Genomic DNA, 24617 nt, shown 5'->3' on the forward strand with positions numbered 1-24617 from the left:
ACTGTAGCCCGCCATGCTCCTCTTTCCATGGGATTTTCCAAGTAAGAATACTGGTGTGTGTTGCCATTTCCTCCTTCAGGGGATCTTCCCAACCCAGGGATTGAACCTGTACCCCCTGGTCTCCTGCGTTGGCAGGTGGGTTCTTTACTACTAGCGCCACCTGGGAAGCCCACCAAGTGCCTTACCCAAAGGTTTTGTTTTTCCCTGCCCACTCCCTTTGTAATTCTTCTAGATTCTTGGTACACAAAACAAGGGTTTTCCTTTGTTATTATTTTGAGTAAACTTGCAGGACACACACAAATCTTAATCAAGTCGCCGTATGCAGGCCAGTCCAGCTCCTCTCAGAAAGCTCTTGAATTTCATTTGCCATTTAAAGAGAAAAGGCTTAAAGCTGTGTGAGGTGGTATGACTTAAGTGTTTAAGAAGTCCGCCTTGGCTGACTATCTGATACTATGAACTAAGGGGAATAAAAAACTCCCTGTAACTGGAACAATACTGACTCAGAGACTTGTTGGACGAAACACAACCACTTATGCAGCAAATGTGTTGGGGATGGCAGACCCCAAAGTGCTGGGAGGCAGTTTGGTAATGAGGGCCTTGGAGGCCCCAGTGACTCTTGAAAGTGAAAGTGTTAGTCACTCAGCTGTATCTGACTCTTTGTGACCTGGACTGCAGCCTGCCAGGCTGCTCTGTCCATGGGATTCTCCAGGCAAGAATACTGGAGTGGGTTGCCATTTCCTTCTACAGGGGATTTTCCTGACCCTTAGATGGAAGTAATTCTGGACAGCAGGAGCGGGGGCAGCTGGAATTCTGGAAGGGCCACTCGTGTGGTGTGGAGGAGAACGTAAGGGTTAGAGTTTGAAGACATTTGAAGGTAGAATTTAGCATGCTAGTTGGTGTGGGGTGATGGTTAAGGATATTTCCTCTATCCATCCATCCATCTGAATCCTCTCTTTGGAGAAAGGTAAGACACTTTGCCACATTATCTTAAATAAAAGGGGGAATGTTTTATGAGTGTACTTGTACTTGAAAGACTGTGGCTCTCCTTAGACATGCTTGTCTCATCACTGACTATTCTGGAGTGCATGGGTTGGACCTCAGAAAATGCTCTTTTAGGACAAGAGGGAACTTCTTAGAGAAGTTAGGTTTGAGGTGAGCTCTGAGGACACCATCTAAGCTTCTTGAGATTTGTGTGGATGAAAAGAGCTAATCTTACTTGTGATTGAAAAGGACTCTCCCTTCATCCCATTGCTGTGGGGCTCTAGAGAGCCATTCGCTGATGAGTCTCTCCAAAATCAGGACAAACCTTGGAAAATCACATATCACATGGACACCTAGATGCTTAAATGGACATTTTGCCCTTGATGCTGCTGCTGCTGCTGCTAAGTCGCTTCAGTCGTGTCTGACTCTGTGCGACCCCATAGACGGCAGCCCACCAGGCTCCGCCATCCCTGGGATTCTCCAGGCAAGAATACTGGAGTGGGTTGCCATTTCCTTCTCCAGTGCATGAAAGGGAAAAGTGAAAGTGAAGTCGCTCAGTCATGTCCGACTCTTCGCGACCCCGTGGGCTGCAGGCTACCAGGCTCCTCCGTCCATGGGATTTTCCAGGCAAGAGTACTGGAGTGGGGTGCCATTGCCTTCTCTGTGCCCTTGATGAAGCTGAGGCAAAAAACTCACCCAGGCCTGTCACATTAAGCCCTCGAACTTTCCAGTCACAGGCTCTGCTTCTGAATCTACAATGATTCTTCTACATCCAAACTTGGCCCAGCATCAGTCATGAACAGCTATGGTGCTAAAAGCCTAGTTCTGATTATGTTGCTGCTCAGGAATAGTCACTGTCATTCCGGTTTTTCAAAGCAAGTTTCTGATGTCTTCAATTGGTATTCGAGAGCTTCCCCTTCATGAACCCTGTCCTCCAAGTTAATAGAACTACTCACATTGGCCCCCTATGTACCACTATGTATTCTAGTTCTGTTTGCACTCATTCTAGTCTTGCTCTGGAATGCTTGCCTCCTCATCCTGCTAGAGTCAAATCTCATTCATCTTTTAAGGCCTGTTTTACAGGTTGCCTTCTCTGGGAAGCATTTTTTGACCTCTCGGTTAGAGATAATCTCTTCCTATTCTTAATTCACATAGATTTTTATTTCTACCTCTATTATTTACAATAGTGATTCTCATATTTTTCTAACAATGAGACTCACCTTCAGACCTATTGAATGAAAGCCTCCAGAGGAAGAGCCTGGGAAGGAGTATTTTTAACAAAACACCCCAAGTGACTCCTCTCATCAGAGAAGGGAAATATCTTAGAATACTTGTCACTCAAACTGGCCCTGGGCTAGCAGTGTCTGCATCATCTGGGTGCTTATTAGAAATGCAGAATCTTAGTGTCCAACTCAAATCTCTGAATCAGGATCTGCCTTGTAACCAGATCACCAGGTGATTCCCAAGTTTGAGAAGCACTGTCTTACCATACTGTTTATTTGCCTGTTTTGTAGCCCAGGTGGCTCTGTGGTAAAGAATCCACCTGCCAATGCAGGAGGCACATGGCACGGGTTCAATCCCTGGGTCGAAAAGACTCCATGCAGTAGAAAATGGCAATCCATTTCAGTATTCTTGCCTGAAAAATTCCATGGACAGAGGAGCCTGGCAGGCTACAGTCCATGGGGTCACAAAGAATTGGACATGACTGAGCACACACACACACACACACACACACACATACACACACACACACGCAACCAAAATCGTCTTATTATCTCATTGATTACTCAAAGCAACTATTATTTTGATTTTTTTGATGGATTTTAGAGATCCTATTAAACTGAATTATGTGGAGTGGTGATTATTCTTTTTTCTTTTCCCCTGCCTACAAAGAGGTTCAATTTAATAGTAAGTAGTGCTAGCACTAGGATTAGAACTTGCGTAGTTTGACTCTGGAGCCCTCTAGTAAACTTTATAGTATCATTATAAATATTATACTTGCCATTAAATGTTGGTTTTCAAAAAGAAAAACCCCCAGATTAAAATACGTTATTAAATTCCAAGTTTAGTACGTGGTAGGGTTCTGGAAATGGAAATATGCTTATATAAACAGTGTGAATATGAGATGAATATGGAGGAGGGGATGAAAGAGAAAAGGAAGCAACTGAAATTACATACTTTTACCTCCACCTCATCCATATGGGCCTGGCGACTACAGGTATTATTGCTAATTTTCTTCCAGACATAAGGGACTGAACTATCCTTTGTTCTGACTTAGAGTGTTCAGCTTGATTCCAAATTTTAAGAACTGCAATTTCAGATTGTGACTGGAATACAAAGTTGTTCTGTCTATTAATTTTCAGGCAGAGTAAGTTTACAGTAATAGGCTTGTATGGTTTTGTGTGTTCAAGGGCCAAAGTTTGTAAAATCTGTGGGAAATTGGAAAGGGAAGGAAAGATTTCTTGCCAAAGTCCTTGATATGTCTGATCCTTTCGAGTGACTAAATACACAGTGAAGACACAACAAAGAAGACATTTCCATCAGGTTGCCTCCCTCCCTCCCAAACAGGGTATAAGAATGTTTCCTATTTGAGAGTTATAATCAACTAATTTTTAGTGTGTGTGGTTCACAGAAAGACTGAAGCTTCTTAAAAGGAGTATTTGTTTCCTTGTGATTTTTGCTGACAACCCTTAGCATGCTACAGTTCTCAGTCTTAACAAAAGGGCTTTGTGTGAAAAATCTTTGCTATATTTTAACACGATAAATGAATCAAGGTGGTGATGACTTAGGCATAAGAGGAAAAGCAAGGTGTACTCTAAAGATGCTTAGATTACTGGCCTGGGACTTGGCAGGAGCAACTGGAGATAACAGCTTCATGGCTTGTAGTTGGAAAGGAGTCTGTGAGAATCCCACTGTGGGAGTGGATCGAGTTGCTTTGTTAATGCAGTGGGTTTATGGAGTGCGTGGGCCTGAGCCATGCAGCTGGCCCTTGGTATCGAGTGGCTAGCTTAAAATGGACCTGTGGAGCAATAATATTCTAGGCTTCCATGCATTTTTTCCAGCATGTTCTTTCCTCTGTAAAGTTTCTCATAAAATATCTTGCAGTTCCAGAAAACTGGTGTGAAGGTTCAATCAGAAATCATTTATCCCAGTATCATACCTTCTCCTCAATATTTGCTTTGTATACACTGCTTATACACTTTCAGAAGATGAGGAATCACAAAGGAAATGTCGATGAAAATGACAATTTCTTTAGTGACTGAAGTTAGTGGTTACTGGTTGCTTTTTCTTTTTATGTGATTGATTTCTTTGCTTCTAAACATGAGAAGAGTGGCTTTAAATTCAGATTGCTTTAGGGATGTGTTCTTCAGGAATTGTGACTGAAGCAACTTTGATCAGGTTAAAAATGCTTCTGCACTTCTGTTTTGTTTTTCTGTAACTGAGAGAAGGAATGTGTTCTGTATGTTCTGTGAGCATGCCTTTGTATACCAATATCTATCACCTATAATCTTATCAACACAGACATTTCTCTGAGCTTCAAATTGTCTAGTCCTATATTTATATAGAATTTAAAGAATATTGTTCTTGAAAACTCTATTTCTAAAAAATATTCTAAATGAATTGTCCCTCAATTAAAGAATGAATAAAAAGTAGGAACATACATTATTTAAGAACTTAATTTCCTGTTCAAATATAGTCTTAGGATGAAAAAGGATCATAAAGCAGAGTGGTTCTAGTTCTGCCTGAATACTGTGATATTGGATGTTTTCTTTCATGCACAGTCTGTTATCACTTCTTACTTCTGGTATATAGTCTTGGAAATATCTTACCTTTGTTCTGATATCACTTGATTAATAGGAATATACAACCAGATGTCATTAGTTCATCAGAATCTTTAAAAGTAATCATAAAAAGAATGCAGAGCAGAATCCTCTAGATGTCTTAGTGTCCTTTGGATTCATAAGAAAAATTTCTCAAAGTCATCTTGCTACTCCCATTGGAAAGAATATTAACATGAACAAAAATAGTTCATTGGGTTAAATGTGTTTTATTTGTGACATTGAAATGAAAGAAACCTGTGAACACTCTAAAAGTGAAAGGTTGAGGCATGTGGATTGTGAACCCAGCCCACCAGAAACAAAACCATGAGGACCAGAAGTCTTTCCTTGGAGAACAGGTGCTGTGGGTTAAATCCTGCTCCCTCCCCCACCAATTCATATGTTGAAATCCTATCCCCCCAATTCTCTAGAAAGTGACCTTATTTGGAGACAGGGTCTTTTCAGAGATGATATGTTAAAATGAGGTCAGGATGGGCCCTAATCCAGTATCTATTCTCCTTTTAGAAAGGGGAAATTTGGAGACAGATATACACACACACAGAGCATCATGTGAAGATCAAAGCAGATGGGAACAATGCTCCAAAAGCCAAGGGACACCAAGGATTGCCAGATTCTCCCTGCCAGCTCTCAGAAGGAACCAACCTTGGCAACACCTTGATTTTGAACTTCTAGCTCCAGAACTGTGAGACAGTAAGTTTCTGTTGTTTAAGATGCCTGGTTGGTGGTATTTGCTCTAGCAAATTAATGCAGTAGGGTAGTAATTAGATCTTGAGATTCTATTCAGAGGGACCAGTGCTATGTCTCTGAAGACCACCATCTCCCGGACCTCAGCAAATAAACTCAAGAACTAATAATGTATTGAATTGTTCCAAATGATGGCCTCATTGAGCAGTGTCTTAAGTAAAACCTTGCCTGATTGCCTCAGCTGCAGCAATAAAGCTAAACAAAATTGACAGGGATGATCTTTCAGTTCACATACCAAAAAATGTGCCTTCTAATGTACTAATGAAATTTAGGCTGATTGAACAAGAATTCCTTATAGAACATAGTTGCTCTCATTTTTCTAGGTCACTAGATCATAGAAAGAGGCTGATTGATTCACACCTGAATTATGCCAATTTGCATAAACTAATGAAGCTGCAACTCAACCGAGGTTGTGTGGAATTATCCAATTCATTATGCTGACAGAGGCAGGGCATGAGGGGAGGGGAAAGAGCGTCAATCCCCTGGAAAGCCATCAACATTACTCTACCGTGATCTAAAAAATATGGAGAGAATTTAAAGGTAGGAGTCATCTCAGCCACTGGTGAACCATCGGTGCTAGTACAGGAAAACAGTATAAACAGGAACAGGGCTGGTTCTCGAAAGGATCCAGCCAAGAAAATATAACCCACATTAGATACTTTAATACAGGGAACTTAATATGCTAAATTCACTATAAAGGTGTTCGGTGGGCTTACAAGCAAACAGAGAAAGGTGAGGTTACCCAGAGGCAGAGCTGAAGGGAAAAGGTGAGATGCTGGTATTTCTAAAGCCTGGACCCCTGGGGTTAATGATAAGAAACAGGAGACCAAGGAAGGGAACAAGCAATTGCTGGAGACCTTGTCCAGAACAGGAAGAGGGGAAGGTAATACCCTGGCTTCTATCATTTTCTCAACCTCATCTTGTTCTCATTGCTGAATGGAGCTAGAAGCATCACGATGGCCAGGAGGTGCAGTTGGCTGGAATTAGGTCCTTGAATGAATGAAAATGGGAACAGGTGGAAGGAGGGGGGAATATCAGTTTCCCTTTTTTGCTACAGCCAATCACCACAAACTTGGTACCTTAAAACAATGCAGATTCATTCTTTAATATTTCTAGAGTTCAGAAATCCAAAATCAAGGTGCCAGCAAAGCTGTGTTTCTTCTGAGGGAAAATCTATTTTGTTTCCTTTTCTGGCTTCTAGAGGTTACCTGCATTTCTTGGCTTGTGGTCCTTTCCTCCATCTTTAGAGCACATCACTCTAACCTCTGGTGTCTTGGTCACATCTTTTGTTTTTTGTTTGACTTTGATCCTTTTGCTTTCCACTTGTGGTTTCAGGAGATTCCCCTGTATTATATGAATGGGCCCATCTTCAGTTTCTTAACCACATCTGCAAAGTCCCTTTTGCCATGGAAGGCAACATGTTCATAAGTGCCAGGGGTCAGGATGTGGACATCTTTGGGAGCCATTATTCTGCCTATTACAAGAGAGAAGGTAACAAAGCTGGGGGGCCCAATGAACAAGTGAGTGGCATGAAAGGCCTCTTGCCAACTCTTAATAGGATCTTTCTATAATCTCCAGATGCTCCTTTGCACATCATACTGTAATATTTCAATTAGCCCAATTCTTAGAGAATAGTTTTTGGATTGGTGTTTGGAGGCAAACCAAGTTTGCTCATTTACAAGATTCTGCACTGAAGGCTAAATGGAATGTTATCTTAGTACACCTTGCTGGAACATTCTTTTTAATAGAATTATTTTCAAACTAGGCAAATGCTAAGATAGAAGGAGGGTGTGGAGAAGAAAGAAATCAGGTTTACTTCAGTCCAGAGGCCTCTGGACATTGACCAAGCAGATCGCTAAATGAGAACATTGGACCTGAGCTGAGTTGTCAAGAGAAAGGTTCTAGTGCTTTAGTGTACCTCTCATTTATTTATTTCTAATTTTTTTTGTGTGTATCTTTGGTGGGAAGAAAACTATTCAATAGTAAGAGCCTTCCTGCCTTTGGTCTTTAAAATGTTCCCTTGGGATGGCTGGAGTAGCATGCCTCACCCACCCCCACCCACCCATCCCAAGTGGGCCACACACAGAGATGAGCTGTTTGCAGAGGATGACAAGACCCAGTTAGACAATGGATCTGCTCTAGGCAATGGGGTAATATTTTTTCAGAGAAAACAAACTCAAACTCTAGTAACATAAAGTCTATAAATAATTGCTTTTCTCCTTCTTCACTCTTCCATCCTCTGAGAATTGCCTTGCACTTGAATTTACCTCCCATTGGGTAAAGGTGGCAAATGCAATGCTGCTGTTTAGTCACTAAGTCGTGTCTGATTCTTGTGCTACCCCATGGACTACAGCCCGACAGGCTCCTCTGTCCATGGGATTTTCCAGGCAAGAATATTGCAGTGGGTTGCCATTTCCTTCTTCAGGGGATCTTTCCAACCCAGGGATCAAACCTGCATCTCCTGCTTGGCACGCCAATTCTTTACCACCGTATCTGAAGCCCCCCAGGTATGGTATATTCTCCTATTAACTCTACCTAGAAATTTAGGAATAATAATAATGCTGAGATGAGCTCAGACCCAACTAGGCCCAATCTCTTTTTGACTCATTGAAAAAAATCTCTTCATTCTTCATCTTCATAGTTGTGGTGGCCTAAACTGTGCCAGAAAGTGTTATTTTAGGTTTCCCTGGTGTCTCAGCTGGTAAACAATCTGCGATGTGGGAGACCTGGGTTCGATCCCTGGATTTGATCCCTGGGTTAGGAAGATCCCCTGGAGAAGGGAATGGCTACCCATTCCAGTATTCTGACCTGGAGAATTCCGTGAACTCTATAGTCCATGGGGTCGCAAAGAGTCAGACACAATTGAGAGACTTTCACTTTCACTTTCCATGCATGTGCTGTAAGCAGAGATACAATTTCTCTGAACAGGGTCAGTCCCTGAGTTTCAGAAACATGATCAGCACTTACCCAGTCAGTCTCGCTCAGGAGTCCCTGTTGTCCCTCCGTCTCATGCCCAGTGAGGCCTGACAGAGGGAATGGTGCTGGTCGGGGAGGCATCTGTCATCTATCTTGGTTTTGGAAACAGAATTTTGAGAAGAGGAGAGAAGGTTGGGATCATGAAAGGGCTTGGCCCACATGTGATAACTTGTTCTAACTGGTGTTTTTATTAGTCCATGACCTCCTGGCTGTGGCCACTGGGCTAGGGTGGCCTCTTCTTGATCTCACTTAGGATTGTGAAGATTCGCGAGGAGTGGGCATCACTGTGCAATAACCGAGGAAAGAGCTCTGTTCAAGGTGTGCCAATATCATACCTTGGGAATGAGAGTTTTAAAAAGCTAATCATGGTTCAGTCCCCTCATATCCAAGTAGGGCATTCGAATCTTGGTGAGTATAAGGAATATTTTTTATTGAAATATAGTTAATTTGTAATATTAGTTTCAAGTGTCCAATGATCACCACAGGGACATTGGTTTTTAAAGGTGTGTGGGAGTGAGAGAAGGATGGGAGGGAGGAGGGGACAGGAAGGAACAGAGAGAGCATGCAGTAGTTTGGGCGTCTGGCTGGCTGGGCGAGAAGGGAGGTAGGGTAGGAAAAGGAAAGTTTGACAATAACATGTAGAGCCTGGAAATAACACTTTGCTGCTGACACTTTCTAGGGTCAAGTGCCCCTATAATGTCCTCCTTCTTGGCTGCCAAGTAATGTTGGTAAGCAGCCAAGGAGCTAAACATATGGGTCTGGCTTGATGTTCTTAAGTGGTATGGTACTATTTGGCAATAAAGATATATTTATGGGTAAAATATTCTTTTGGAACTGCTTCTAACTCTTTGATCCGAGGAGGCTTATTGTACCTGCTGCAACAATGCACCATAATCTTAAATGAAAGGTCATTCAAGACTGTGTGTAACAATTAGTGCTCTTTTTTTGAGCAACTTGAAAATGTATTGACTTTATCTTCTTAGAGACAACTGTATTGTCATAATAACTTGACTGTAGTTTGTAGCACCTGGTTTTCTATGAAGACCCCAGTGTGTGGTAGGTTGTAGTGGTGGTGGTGTGTGTGTGTTGTTGTTATTGTTGTTCAGGCATTTCACTCATGTCTGACTCTTTGCGACCCCAAGGACTGCAGCATATCAGGCTTCCCTGTCCATCAACCATCTCCCAGAGTTTGCTCAAACTCATGTCTGTTGAGTCGGTGATGTCATCCAACCATCTCATCCTGTCATCCCCTTCTCCTCCTGCCCTCAATCTTTCCCAGCATCAGGGTCTTTTCCAATGAGTCAGCTCTTAGCATCAGGTGGTCATAGTATTGGCACTTCAGTTTCAGCATCAGTCCTTCCAGTGAATATTCAGGGTTGATTTCCTTTAGGATTGACTGGTTTGGTCTCATTGATGTCCAAGGGGGACTCTCAAGAGTCTTCTCCAACACCACAGTTTGAAAGCACCCACATCAATTCTTTGGCACTCACCCTTCTTTATAATCCAACTCTCACATCCATACATGACTTCTGGAAAAACCATAGCTTTGACCATACCGACCTTTGTCGGCAAAGTGATATCTCTGCCTTTTTAATATGTTATTTAGGTTTGTCATAGCTTTTCTTCCAAGGAGCAAGTGTCTTTTAATTTCAAGGCTGCAGTCAGTGTCTCCAATGATTTTGGAGCTCAAGAAAATAAAATCTCGCTGTTTCCATTGTTTCCCCATCTATTTGCCAGGAAATGATGGGACCAGATGCCATGATCTTAGTTTTTTGAATGTTGAGTTTTAAGCCAGCTTTTTCACTCTTCTCTTTCACCTTCATCAAGAGGCTCTTTAGTTCTTCTTCACTTTCTGCCCTAAGGGTGGTGTCATCTGCATATCTGAGGTTATTGATATTTCTTCTGGCAATCTTGATTTCAGCTGGTGATTCATCCAGCCCGGCACTTTGCATAATGTACTCTCAATATAAGTTAAATAAGCAGGGTGACAATATACAGCCTTGACATACTATTTTCTCAATTTTGAACCAGTCCATTGTTCCATTTTCAGTTCTAACTGTTGCTTCTTGACCTGCATGCAGGTTTCTCAGGAGGCAGGTAAGATGGTCTGGTATTCCCATCTTTTTAAGAATGAGCCGTGCTCTATAGGGTCACCAAGATGGATGGATCATGGTGGAGACTTCTGACAAAACGTGGTCTGATACAGAAGGGAGTATGTGTGTGTAGAGGAGGGTCATAAGAAAGTTTGGAGGTAAATTTTAGTCTGTGTATCCCTTGGTCTCCTGTTCAGTTTATTGAAAAAGAATTTGACAACAATATAATTTTCTCAAAAAATAAATCTTTCTGAAACTTTTAGCTCTTGTAGTTCTATATAGTGAGCACAGGGACTGTATTACCCTATTCCTGCTCACTTATCTCCGACATGCAGAATGTGCTGTTATCCTCAATAGTGAATGGAAACTCAGACAAGGGCTATTGAAAAGATAACAATAATACAATGTCTTGGTTCAAATAAAAGAATACATGTAAAAATGCTTATTGAACTGAAATAATTTTTTATTTTTGCTTAAATTTAAATATTTGATATGTTTTAAGGGTACTCCTTAAAATGAAGTGGTTTAAAATTGGGAGATTAAAGTCAGTGTGTGGACTTTAAAAATTTAGTTGTAAATACACATAATATAAAACTTGCCATCTTAACCATTTTAAAGGGTAAGGTTCAGTAGTATGAAGTATATTTGCATTGTTGTGCTATCAATCTCTAGAATTTTTCATCTTGCAAAACTGAAACTGTATCCACTGAACAGTTGCAACTCTGTATCAGTTCAACCCCTAGGATGATGTAGGCTGCTTAGGAACTTTCATCCGCAAGCCATCTGTTAGAAAACCTGTTTTCAATTCTTTTGGGTATACACCTAGGAGTAGATTTCCTGGGTCATATGGTAACTCTTATGTTTAACTTTTTGGAGAACTGCCAAACTCCTTTCCACAAAAGTTGAATCATTTTATAAATCCCATCAGCAATGTACAAGAGTTCCAATTTCTCCAGTCCTGGTTGTTTTCCTTTTAAAAAAAGGTATAACCATCCTGGTAAGTTTGAAGTATCTCATTGTGGTTTAATTTGCATTTTTTAATGACTAATGATATTAAGCATCTTTCCATGTGCTTATTGCCCATTTGTATCTATATCTTTGAAGAAACATTTATTTGAATCCTTTGCACATTTAAAATCTCGACTGTCTTTGTTGTTGAGTTGTAAGAGTTCTTTATATATTTTATACATGATTTGCAGATATTTTCTTTATTCTGAGGGTTGTCTTTTTCACTTTCTTGATAGTATTCTTTGCATGAAAGTTTTAAATGTTGATGTGTGTTTGCATGCTCAGTGGTGTCCAACTTTTTGCAACCCCATGGACTATAGCCTGAAAGGTTCTGTCCATGGAATTTTCCTGGCAAGAATACTGGAGTTGGTTGCCATTTCCTTCTCCAGGGATCTTCAAGATCTAAGGATCAAACTCGCATCTCTTGCATCTCCAGCACTGGCAGGTGGATTATTTACCACTATGACACCTGGGAAGCCATAATGAATTCTTGTTTATTTATCTATTGTTCAGTCACTCAGTCATGTCTGACTTCTTTGTGACCCTATGGACTGCAGCACACCAGGCTTCCCAGTCCATCACCAACTCCTGGAGCTTGCTCAAACCTATGTCCATCGAGTTGGTGATGCCATCCAACCATCTCATCCTCTGTTGTCCCCTTCTTCTCCTGCCTTCAATCTTGCCCAGCATCAAAGTCTTTTCCAGTGAGTCAGCTCTTAGCATCAGGTGGTCATAGTATTGAGGCTCCAGCTTCAGCATCAGTCCTTCCAGTAAATATTCAGGGTTGATTTCCTTTAGGACTGACTGGTTTTATCTCCTTGCTGTCCAAGGGACCCTCAAGGTCTTCTCCAGTGCCACAGTTTGAAAGCATCAATTCTTTGGTGCTCAGCTTTCTTTATGGTCCAACTCTCACATCCATACATGACTACTGGAAAAACCATAGTTTTGACTATACTGACCTTTGTCGACAATGTGACGTCTCTGCTTTTTAATGTGTTATCTAGGGTTGTCATAACTTTTCTTCAAAGGAGCAAGTGTTTTTTAATTTCAAGGCTGCAGTCAGCATCTGCTGTGATTTTGGAGCCCAAGAAAATAAAATCTGCCACTATTTCCAGTTTTTACCATGTATTTTCTATGAAATGATAGGACTGGAATGGTCATTGGGGTATTAATTAAAGAATTACACTTGGAAATTCTTTTTTTTCTCCCTCCTCTCTCAGTTTAAACTAAGCATCAGCCAGAAGTAGAATTTTCTCTTAAGGTACAACTCAAAGACTTGTCTTCAAAACAAAATAGCCTCAGAAAGGAGCACTCCCAAAATGAGTGTTGTGTCCAGATAGAGAAGAAAAGCAGACTGGAGCAATATAAAATCTCTACAAGGAGAAAAGAAAGGAGAAGGGGTGATGGATTGGAGCAGATGACTTCAGTAATTGCTTCTAGAATAAACTCTCTTTTAAGTTGGAAATTCCAGGCTGATCACTGCTTTGGAAGTGGAGCTTGAGGGACAGAGCTGAATAGTAAACTGCAGACCATCTCTAAGAGGACTGAAGAATTCCTGTACTTAAGACAGTCTCCTCATATACTCCACCCAACTTCAAATATTACCTCACCTCCCCATGCAACCACAAAGGGCTAGCTGTTGTAAGTAGAATGTTTGTTTATTGACATGAAAACAGGAATTCTCATATACAGATGCAAATACTTAACCAGGAATCACTAAAATCTCGAAGAAAGCCCATAGTGTAAAGAAAAGGTGTGAATGTGTGTGTGCTCAGTCACTCTTTGTGACCCACCGTGAAGTACAGCTCACCAGGCCCCTCTGTCCATGGGATTTCCCAGGCAAGAATACTGGAGCAGGTTGCCATTTCCTCCTCCAGGGGATCTTCCTGACTCAGGGATAGAACCTGTGTCTCCTGCATTGACAAGTGGATTTATTATTATTATTTTTACTGCTGAGCCACCTCAGAAGGGAAAGGAGAGGCACCACACCGAGTTTAATAAATAAAAGAACGAATGCATGAGGAAATGGAGTTCAAAAGGCAAACAAAAGAAGGCTTTCATATAAACTAAGTTAAAATTCTCAGAAGAATTCTAGATGGTTTTACTACCATGGACCAAGAATAGAATGATATGAAAAAACCAATCAAAATTATTGGTATTTAATACTAAAAGTCAATTATAAAAATCAAATACCAGATGAAATATATGTTGGGATGGTCACAACTGAAGGTAAACTTCATGAGCTGGAAGACGTGGCAGGGGAATGTCCCAGAACTCAGTCCAAATATGCAAAAAGGAAAATATGTGATAGAAAAGTTAAGATATTTATTTGGAACTTAGAGTCCTTTATGTAGCAAAACACATGCTTCAGAGCAAATAAAGACATTTATTAAACAGTGAAGAACTCAATATTACTGTCTACAGACTTTGTCTGAAGAAGTCTTCAGACAATGTACCCCATTAAAACAAAAACATGTATCTAAGAAGGAGAAAGATTTGGGGAAAAGAAATTCCTTAAATGTTTTCTTTTCCATTTTGCTTATTCTTTCTGAAACTTGACTGTTTCCTGAAAGGATGTTTCTTCCTCTAAAACCCCCTCACACCACAAAGCTTGAAGTTGGGGTAAATTTTCTTTTTTCTCTGGTTGCTATTCTCAAAAGATATTCCCCTTTCCTAGAAATCCTAATTATTTTGAAGTGCCTGAACTTCCCTTGTTGCACAAGTTCCATCCCTACTTGACTCTTACTCATTCACTGAAAACTTGCTCTGTTCCTCTCTACACTTCTTTATAACTTAGAAAAATTTCATCATTCAGTTATTTCCTTAGTTTCTCATTTCCAGTGGTCATTTTTTCCACTCCCATGGTCATCCTTTAGATCTTGTCATAAACAGCAACTGTATCAACTTTGAAATCTCAATGTCAATCTGTCTTCTGTCAATCTGTCTCTCAATCTTTTGGGGCCTTCAGTCTTTTAACCTGCCAGTTTCCCTCTGTGTTACAACCAGCTTGTCGTTGCCATCCATTTTTACTTCTAACAGAGCTTCCGTGGTTCCTACCATGATTGTACACTTCTAAGCCTCCATGGTTCCTACCATGATTATACACTTCTAAGCTTCCATGGTTCCTACCATGATTATACACTTCTAAGGCCACAGGACTGGAAAAGGTCAGTTTTCATTCCAATACCAAAGAAAGGCAATGCCAAAGAATGCTCAAACTACTGCACAATTGCACTCATCTCACACGCTAGTAAAGCAATGCTTAAAATTCTCCAAGCCAGGCTTCAGCAATACATGAACCATGAACTTCCAGATGTTCAAGCCGGTTTTAGAAAAGGCAGATGAACCAGAGATCAAATTGCCAACATCTACTGGATCATTGGAAAAGCAAGAGAGTTCCAGAAAAACATCTATTTCTGCTTTATTGACTATGCCAAAGCCTTTGACTGTGTGGATCACAATAAACTGTGGAAAATTCTTCAAGAGATGGGAATACCAGACCACCTGACTTGCCTCTTGAGAAACCTGTATGCAGGTCAGGAAGCAACAGTTAGAACTGGACATGGAACAACAGACTGGTTCCAAATAGGAAAAGGAGTACGTCAAGGCTCTATATTGTCACCCTGCTTATTTAGCTCGTATGCAGAGTACATCATGAGAAACGCTGGGCTAGACGAAGCACAAGCTGGAATTAAGATTGCCGGGAGAAATATTGATAACCTCAGATATGCAGATGACACCATCCTTATGGCAGAAAGTGAAGAAATAAAGAGCCTCTTGATGAAAGTGAAAAAGGAGAGTGAAAAAGTTGGCTTAAAGCTCAACATTCAGAAAACTAAGATCATAGCATCCGGTCCCATCACTTCATGGCAGATAGATGGGGAAACAGTGCAAACAGTAGCTGACTTTATTTTTCTTGGCTCCAAAATCACTGCAGATGGTGATTGCAGCCATGAAATTAAAAGACATTTACTCCTTGGAAGGAAAGTTATGACCAACCTAGTTAGCATATTAAAAAGCAGAGACATTACTTTGCCAACAAAGGTCCGTCTAGTCAAGGCTATGGTTTTTCCAGTGGTCACGTATGGATGTGAGAGTTGGAGTATAAAGAAAGCTGAGCGCCAAAGAATTGATGCTTTTGAACTGTGGTGTTGGAGAAGACTCTTGAGAGTCCTTTGGACTGCAAGGAGATCCAACCAGTCCATCCTAAAGGAGATCAGTCCTGGGTGTTCATTGGAGGGACTGATGTTGAAGCTGAAACTCCAATACTTTGGCCACCTGATGCAAAGAGCTGACTCATTGGAAAAGACTCTGATTCTTGGAAGGATGAGAAGGGGATGACAGAGGATGAGATGTCTGGATGGCATCACCGACTCGATGGACATGAGTTTGGGTGGACTCAGGGAGTTGATGATGGACAGGGAGGCCTGGCGTGCTGCGGTTCATGGGGTCGCAAAGAGTCAGACATGGCTGAGTGACTAAACTGAACTGAAGCACCCCAAGCCCCTTTGCAGCTCTTTTTTTCATGTGAAAAAAATCCTCAACCACCAGATAAATCCAAATTACAACTTCTCTATGTCTAAGTAGCTGAATGTAGCTCTAGTAAAATATGATCTTGATAATTGGTCTCATTTTATATTGTTGACCAGAAATTTCATGCTGTCATTATTACTCAGAATTTCTAATAAGGATCTCTAATAAGTTTGCCTTTCCATTTTCTGATCAGTATTTCATTCCCTCTTCTTCTTTAAGCCAACCCTCCAGTCTTCCCCACTCATCCATACTTAGCTGATGTTTGACTCTTAGTTTGTTGGAGATAAAGAAAGAAATAAAAATACCCTCGAATATTTCTATCTCCCAATCTGTCTGTATCTGTTACCATGTTCTCTGTCTTGCCTCTTGTTACAATAGACTAATCATCATATTCTCCACTCAGGTAAATCTCTTTACTTTCCTGCTAGACTCCGTTCCCTTTCCTGCTCTATGGCTTCTTCCTAAGGTTTTCCCCATTCATTTTTGTGTCATCACCTTTCTTCTCCACCAGAACATTGTCCAGATCTTACTAAAATATAATATTGTTGGTTTTGAAAGAATCCTCTTTTAATACTGTATTCCCCTCAGCTACCAAACTCTTTAACTTCCTGTCCCTTTACAACAGACATTCTTGGAAGAGGTATCTATGCTCACTATTTCTACTTCATTACCTCTTATTAAAACCCACTTTATGGTCAGGTTTTGAACCACATATTCCACAAAATCCACTCTCAGCTGGTCATTAATAATCAACAAGTTATCAAATCCAATGATAAGTTCTTTCATCTCATATGGATTCCTCAGCAGTATCATATAAGGAAAATCCCTCCTTTCTTCTTTATATCTGATCTTCTCTTGGTTTCCAGAGCACTACACTCCTTTCTTCTGCTCCCTGGCTGGCTTTCACTGTCTTCTTCACTAGTTCCTTTTATCTTCCTCATCTCTGTATTTCAGAATGGCCTTTCCCACATTCATTGTATTCCACTTAACATTCCTTTTGAAAAAAGGAACTCATTTTATGGTAGAAGGTGAATATAATGTAAAAATAAATTATATAAAATATTACAGAAAGGAAAATTGATCAAAAGTACACAAATATATAAATTTCAAAATAAGAAAGAAAATATGCATAATTATTGCAGTGTTTGTTTTATCTGGTCACAAGGCTGTAGTTGAAATATGTTACTGTCTTCATTCATATTATTTTTGTCCTTATCCAGAACGCGTTAATTAGGATATGCTTTTACCTGATGAAGTAACTATATTGTCTCCTGAAAAGTCTGAGCTCTCTCCCTAACTATATTGGATTTATTTAGAGTCTGAGCTCTCTCCCCAACTATATTGGATTTATTTAGAGTCTGAGTTGTTAGGGATCCTATTTATATTGGGTTATTTTAAAACCGTATTATAGAACAGAGATAGACCGTGCTCCAAAGATTTCATAGGTTCCATGTGTCATCTTTCTGCCTCTTCACTCAGTAACAACCCTAATTTCCTCTAATAATACAGAATTCCAGATGGGAGAGTAATCCCCTTCTTTGCTGGTCGGTTCAGCGGCATAAGAGACCTTAAGTGGCCAGGAGATCTGTTGCAACTTCTCATTCAATGGAACACTTGTCACGCCTGCTATTGGTACTGCTGGGACTTAATACTTCTGTCTGGCAGACTCCAAACACATGAGGAAGGTAATGAACATATCATGAGTGGTTTATGAGTTGTACTCATAAATAAGCCACTGCTATGTCTATGAGGGGAAACAACACTATCCATTGCATATTTTCTAGGACCAAGGTGACAACTTATAGGACAGCACCTGACCCTTGCAAGGTGCTGTCTCCAGATGGTGCTGTTACTGAATTTTCAATAGGCTAGTCCATCATTCCAAAGCACCAATTTCTTCTGGATGATGGGGTACAAAGTAAGACCAGTGGATCCTGGAGGCATGAGCCCACTTCCTCTCTTGCACACTCTTACATGAGCCCTGTTTGCTGAACATAACTGTTTGCAGAACGTGCTGGCGAGGAATCTAAGAAATGTAGATTTCCAGCCTCTGTCATATAGTGGAGAGTGTAGAAGGGAGAGGGAATGGATGCTGAACAGGACTAGATAATACTAGCGTGTAAAGCTTGCACTGTTACATGATGTGGGTCTCTGCGCAGACGTACTCTTGCTAGAAAGAACTTCCCTGGCCACAGTATATGAAATATCCTTCTTTTTTTTCCCTGTTTCCTCACTTTGCCTTATTTTATGGAACAAATATAATTAGGAAAAATGTTGATGTTTAGTTACATGCTAGTTTGTTTGTTGTCCATTTCTCCCACTATTTATGTAAGCTACATGAAGGAAGAATATGTGGTGTTAAAATAATTTTGAAAACAGAAAATACTCAGATCTTTGTTAAGTGAATGGAAGAAGCAACATGAGCAAAGGAACCATTAATACTGTTAGTTAAGCAAAATTAGGAAAAGACCCTGATGCAGGGAAATATTGAAGGCAAGAGGAGAAAAAGACAGCAGAGGATGAGATGGTTGTATGGCACCAATGACTCAATGGACATGAACTTGAGCAAACTCCGGGAGACAGTGGAGGACAGGGAAGCCTGGCATGCTGCAGTCCATGGGGTTGCAAAGGGTCGGACATGACTTAGCAACTAAACAACAATAAGCAAAATTAATGTCATAATCTGGAATTTAATTATAATTTTACCTAAGGAGACAAAGCAAGGTGCAGAAGAAATTTCAAACTGTGCTAAGATTCTTGTCTCTTTTGTCTTCTTCTTTATATGTGTATATGGGCATGTGTGTGAGAATGAGCTATAGATACTCATTAACACTGGAGATTGATAGAAAAATGTGTTTAAATGTGTGTATTAAAATTTAATACTAAGAACTTTCTAGTTAAAGTTGGTGAATCAAACATATTTGCTAGCCTCCACTCTCTTTCAAAACCCATTATAATTACAGGAAAATATTTTTTAAAGCTATAATCCCACAAGGGAAAATAGACCTGGAGAGGAGACAACAGCAACAACATTTTGGGAGCTGGAAAGCAGAAAGCAGAAGGTTGCTGATCCAACAAAACAGAGAGAGCTGACTTTTAAACTGGCAGTGGGAAAGAAAAGAAACTTGATAAATGCCATGGTCACTTGTTTCAGGAATTGGCAATGCCAGGTGCCCCTGGAAGTGGGAGGCAAAGGCAGGGCTTGGTCCAGAGTGGTGAGTTGAAATCTTGTTTATTAGTAGTAGGCTCCTAGATCCTAACTCAATCCATGCAGTTGTAGACTGTCTCTGTTCCCTCCTAGTAGTGACTGTGGCTATAAGTTTACTCTCTGAAGTGTATAAACAGAAGGTCTGGACTGGGGTGGCAGGCAATAGGTAGAGTTGAGGGTGGTACACATTGAAAATAAAGTATATAAAGTGTTGAGTGAAAGCTTACTCTCTGACCGTTAAGACCACCAGCCTTTTTCCCCTCTGATTCTTTGCCTAGGATTATGCCTTTCTAGCATGGTACGTAACTGGTTCAAGAAAAGACTGACTTAACGTGTTTGCAAGTGGTAAACCTCCCTCGTGGTAAAACTCCAGGCACAGAGCTTATCATCAGCTTTGTAGCACTTCACTCTTAAATGTGAGTGGAAGGTAAGAATCACTAGATGTTTAAGGGAAACCTCTGCCATGAAAGCCAGAGACCAGTAAAAAAAAAAAAAAAAAAAAAGAAACTTGGGAAAAACAGATTATGCAGGAAGACAAAACTTAAAAGAAAAAGTAAAGGACAAATGTACTCTTATTAATGTTCTTGGAAAAATATGGTATTCCATTTATAATATGAAAATCAGGAAGCTATATAAACAAAACATTTAAAGGACAAAAGTAAGATTGTTTGAAAATTAGAAACACAAAAGCAAATTCAAAACAGTACAAGATGTGGAAGACAAAGTTGAGAAAAATCTCCCAAAAACTGTATTGCAAAAAGACCAAAAGACAGACTAGAGAGAGAAGAAAATTTAAAGGACCAATTCAAGATTTCCAGATGTTTCAGAAAGTGAGAATGGAGAAAATGGAGGGGAAGACATTTTCAAAGTAATCCAAGAAACATTTCCCAACCTGAGGGAGTGTTTCCAGATTGAAAAAGTACATAAAATGCTCAGTACAATGGATGAGAAATTCCAGAGCCATGTGGACAAAGAGAAGTGGGAGACGGGGACAGAGGGAGAGGGAGGGAAGCGTGTGTGCGTGCGGCGGCGGCGGCGGCGGCGGCGGCGGCGGCGGCGGCGGGGAGATGGGGGAGGATGGAAAGCGGAGGGAAAAGAAGAAGAAAGAGGGAGGAAAAGTTTTATGCTTTTTTAAGTTCTCATTTTTTATAATTATGAAGAGATATGAGGTTCAGATATTTTCCCACATAAAACCTCAAAATGTATATCCACAAAGAAACCAACTAATGAATGCCACGCATGAGAGGAGGAGAGGATATTTGTAATACATGACAGAAATGAAGGCTTAATCTGTGTTATATAGATAATATCTATAAGTTAACGAGATAAAGACATTTCAGTAAGAGAGTAGGAAATAATTGAGCGGCAAGTTGGAGGAGAAATACAAATGTTCTATTAACAACTAAAAGATGCTCAATTTAACTGGTAATCATCGAAATCCAAATTACTATGTTCCAATACCACTTTTGCCTATCCTATTGAGGAGACATTTTCATGATTAGTAGTATCCATTGTTGCAAGATGGGTTGGGGAGAGGAAAGCGGACACTCTCATGCACTAAGAAGGAGACTAAATGGCTACCATTTCTTTTTAAGGTAGTATCTATTAAAATAATAAATATGTAAACTCTTTGACCAATCAGATCTAGTCTTTAGCATCTGTCCTACAGAATACTCCCAGAGGGGCTCAGAAATATATTTACAATTTTGTTCAATGTAGCATTGTTCATAACAGTGAAAAAAGGAGGGAATGAATTTGTGTCCACCAGCAGGAAATTAATTACAAACAGTCTTAAGTTCATGTGATGAAAGAGTACCTCCTCATGAAAAACAATGAGGCTTATCTCCATACACGAAATCTCAGTTCAGGGAAAATACAGGCAGTGCTAATAGGTGTTAAGGATCCACAGTGTTTTGCTGATGAGCACAATTGCTGTGGAAATTTCAAGTAAACCAAAACTCCTTTGGGGAATGAGTTAGTTTAAACAGGATTTCTTGAAGAAGTGAGTAGGTGGGAAGTAAGTGTTGAGCTAGAAAAGACTAGGAAAGCAGGCAGGATAGTGTGCAAAAGGATCAGGAAAATGGAAAAACAGATCACTTACAGAGGATGGAACAGAGACCTTCTCACCTAAGGTGGAAGATCTTGGTAAAGGCATGTCTGCAAGTCAGGGAACAGCCACTTGCAAAATGTTGCCTTGCTATTCTCTTTCCTTGAAGAAAACCACGAGATCTAAGTAGAAGACACTTTGATGAATACATGACTCATATGAAAGAAGAATATTCTTGATTGTGTCTTCAAACTATGGAAGAAGTTGTCTGCAAGAGTTCTGTGATTTCTGCCCCACCCCAAACATACTTTAAAAATAGGATATTCAGTTGCCTCTCTCTAACATAGTTTCAACCCACTCCAGTACTCTTGCCTGGAAAATCCCATGGACAGAGGAGCCTGGTAGGCTGCAGTCCATGCAGTTTCGAAGAGTCAGTCGCAAAGAGTCGGACACGACTGAGCGAATTCACTTTCACTTTTCACTTTCATGCATTGGAGAAGGAAATGGCAACCCACTCCAGTGTTCTTGCCTGGAGAATCCCAGGGACGGGGGAGCCTGGTGGGCTGCCGTCTATGGGGTCGCACAGAGTCGGACACGACTCAAGTGACTTAGCAGCAGCAGCAGCAGCAGCAGCAGCAGCAACATAGTTTAGATCAGGCTTTGGAAACTTGTAAATATAGTTGGCTGAAGTTCTAGCATCTTATCTACTGGTACTAAGAGGACGGTAGATCACACCCTGCATCCTTACTCTCCCTTAAAGGGATGGGTGGGAAAATGAGAAGGGAATTTTTAAAAAACTATATTTATTTGTTTATTTTTGGCTGCGCTGGGTGTTTGTTGCTGCCTGCTGCTGCTGCTGCTGCTGCTGCTGCTAAGTCGCTTCAGTCGTGTCCGACTCTGTGCGACCCCATAGACGGCAGCCCACCAGGCTCCGCCATCCCTGGGATTCTCCAGGCAAGAATACTGGAGTGGGTTGCCATTTCCTTCTCCAGTGCATGAAAGGGAAAAATGAAAGTGAAGTCGCTCAGTCGTGTCCGACTCTCAGCGACCCCATGGACTGTAGCCTACCAGGCTCCTCCATCCATGGGATTTTCCAGGCAAGAGTACTGCTGGCTTTCTCTTATTGAGGAGCACAGGCTCTATGGCACATGGGCTTTAGTAGTTGCAGTGCGTAGATTCAGTAGCTGTGGCTCACGGACTCTAGAGTACAGCCCCAGTAGTTGTGGCACATGAGCTTAGTTGCCCTCCGTGTGTGGGATCTTCCCAGACCAGGAATTGAACCTGTGTCCCCTGCGTAGGCAGGCAGATTCTTCACCACTGAGCTACCAGGGAAGCCTGAGAAGGGAAATTTTCATGGTAAAATGGGCAAGGTTATATTGCTTGCCCATTGTTGTCCTTGAATGTAACAGAGAGGACAGTGATGGCCTGTCTTCTGTGCTGGGATCTTGTTTGCCCCTCCAGATTCAGCTTTCCCCTTTCGACCCTTCTTTCTGCTCTGGGAAGCTGACTTAATGTAGGCCATTTCAAAGACCCTCTTGACTTTGGACTTTTGCATGGGTTCAGGTAACAGGGGCATCTGCAGGAGATGAGCAGAGGTGCTGAGAGGGAGTTTAAGGTGTAATTGAACTCTCCTTCTGCTGGGCTGCCCCAGCCTGGCTGTTTCCCTCCAGCAAAGGTCCCTGCGCCTCACGGGATGTTTTTGTGTGCAAGAGCTCTTGCTTCACTGGTCAGTAATCTTCATGATCCTTTCTAAGTCTTTCATTTTATTCTTTCATTTTGTTTCTGCTATTTACTGTGTGTATGACCTCAGACAAATTTCTAAACCTTTCTGAATTTAAATTTCCTTATTTATAAAGTATTATTTTTAAAATGTTACCGGGGTCATAGGGTTCTTTTGACAGTTAAATGCTGCTGCTGCTGCTGCTAAGTCGCTTCAGTTGTGTCTGACTCTGTGCAACCCCGTAGGCAGCAGCCCACCAGGCTCCGCCGTCCCTGCGATTCTCCAGGCAAGAACACTGGAGTGGGTTGCCATTTCCTTCTCCAATGCGTGAAAGTGAAAGTGAAGTCGCTCTGTCGTGTCCAACTCTTAGCGACCCCACGGACTGCAGCCTACCAGGCTCCTCCATCCATGGGATTTTCCAGGGAAGAGTACTGGAGTGGGGTGCCATTGCCTTCCCCGGACAGTTAAATGAGGACAAGGATTAGCATGGTACTAGCGGGGCTGGTATGTCTGATGTGTATCACATGACCTACAAGTTTCAGCTTTTCTTGTCCTCACATCTCCCTCTTGTTAGCAGCATGACAGCTTTCCATTCTGTCCTTGATCATCACTGCGACAGTTTCAGCAGTGAATTCTGTCTCTTATTAGTTTGTAGTACAAGTTACTTCTCATATTTATGATCACCTTTTGATGTTTTGGTAGGTTTTTCTCGGAAGCATCTTCTAATTCAATGACTCTAAACAGCGCGGTCAATGTAGATACCCCAGCTGAAAACCTGAAGGACATTGTCATATCTGGGGATAGTGCTGGTGGGCAATAAAGCTGTGGTACAGGTCAGAGAGGCCTGAGTGGAAGAGAGAAAACAATTGATTGCTATGTAATGTTGCCTAAATGCCATGTTTGGAGAAATAGTATTTCACTGACACATTTTAGTATCCCAGAAGGGAAGCCTGCAGAGACCACCTCCCTAAATCCATCCTCGATTTCCTGGAAAGCTGGTGCTAAAAGATAAACGGAGACGTATTAAACATTTTAAGAGTTTATTTGAGCAAAAATTTGAATTGGGTAGTATCCAATCTAGCAGATACAAAGGCAGTCCAAGGAGTTGTACAGGTGAAAAACCTTTAGTCAGAAGGAAGCAGGAACAAGGAAGTCATGCTAGGCAAAAAGTGGGTTGGTTATTATAAGGTGACTTTCCTGCAGGGGATGGCAGAGGTCTATCAGGCAGAGTAGCTAGCTAGTGCTGATCAGATGATTTCTCATTGATTGCTTTAAGATACCATTTGTGGAATAATCAAAACTGTAATTAAGTCTTTGGTGATATGAGGTTTAGCATAAGCAACTCCATTTTGGTCTGTTGTCTTGCTTTTAACACTGGCTCTTTGCTAATTGGTAAAAGTGTACCTTTTCTGCTTCCTTGTGACTAAGGTGTGGCCATCGATTAAATCTGGAGAATGAAATGTCTTTC

At 41.0% G+C, this 24617-nt stretch overlaps 2 long non-coding RNA genes across 2 annotated transcripts in view; both read left to right on the forward strand.

The window, feature by feature from the left end:
• The window catches only part of LOC145516587 (uncharacterized), a 588280-nt gene that overhangs the window by 204762 nt on the left and 358901 nt on the right, over positions 1-24617 (forward strand). The window lies entirely within an intron of this gene.
• On the forward strand, positions 692-19889 carry LOC145516588 (uncharacterized). The gene is made up of 4 exons (XR_014061526.1): positions 692-964; positions 5325-5510; positions 5888-6104; positions 17684-19889. It is a non-coding gene; the product is annotated as an uncharacterized LOC145516588 (long non-coding RNA).

This window comes from Giraffa tippelskirchi, chromosome 8, assembly GCF_054371585.1.
Source record: "Giraffa tippelskirchi isolate mGirTip1 chromosome 8, T2T-mGirTip1v1.2.pri, whole genome shotgun sequence".
Classification (NCBI taxonomy): domain Eukaryota; kingdom Metazoa; phylum Chordata; class Mammalia; order Artiodactyla; family Giraffidae; genus Giraffa; species Giraffa tippelskirchi.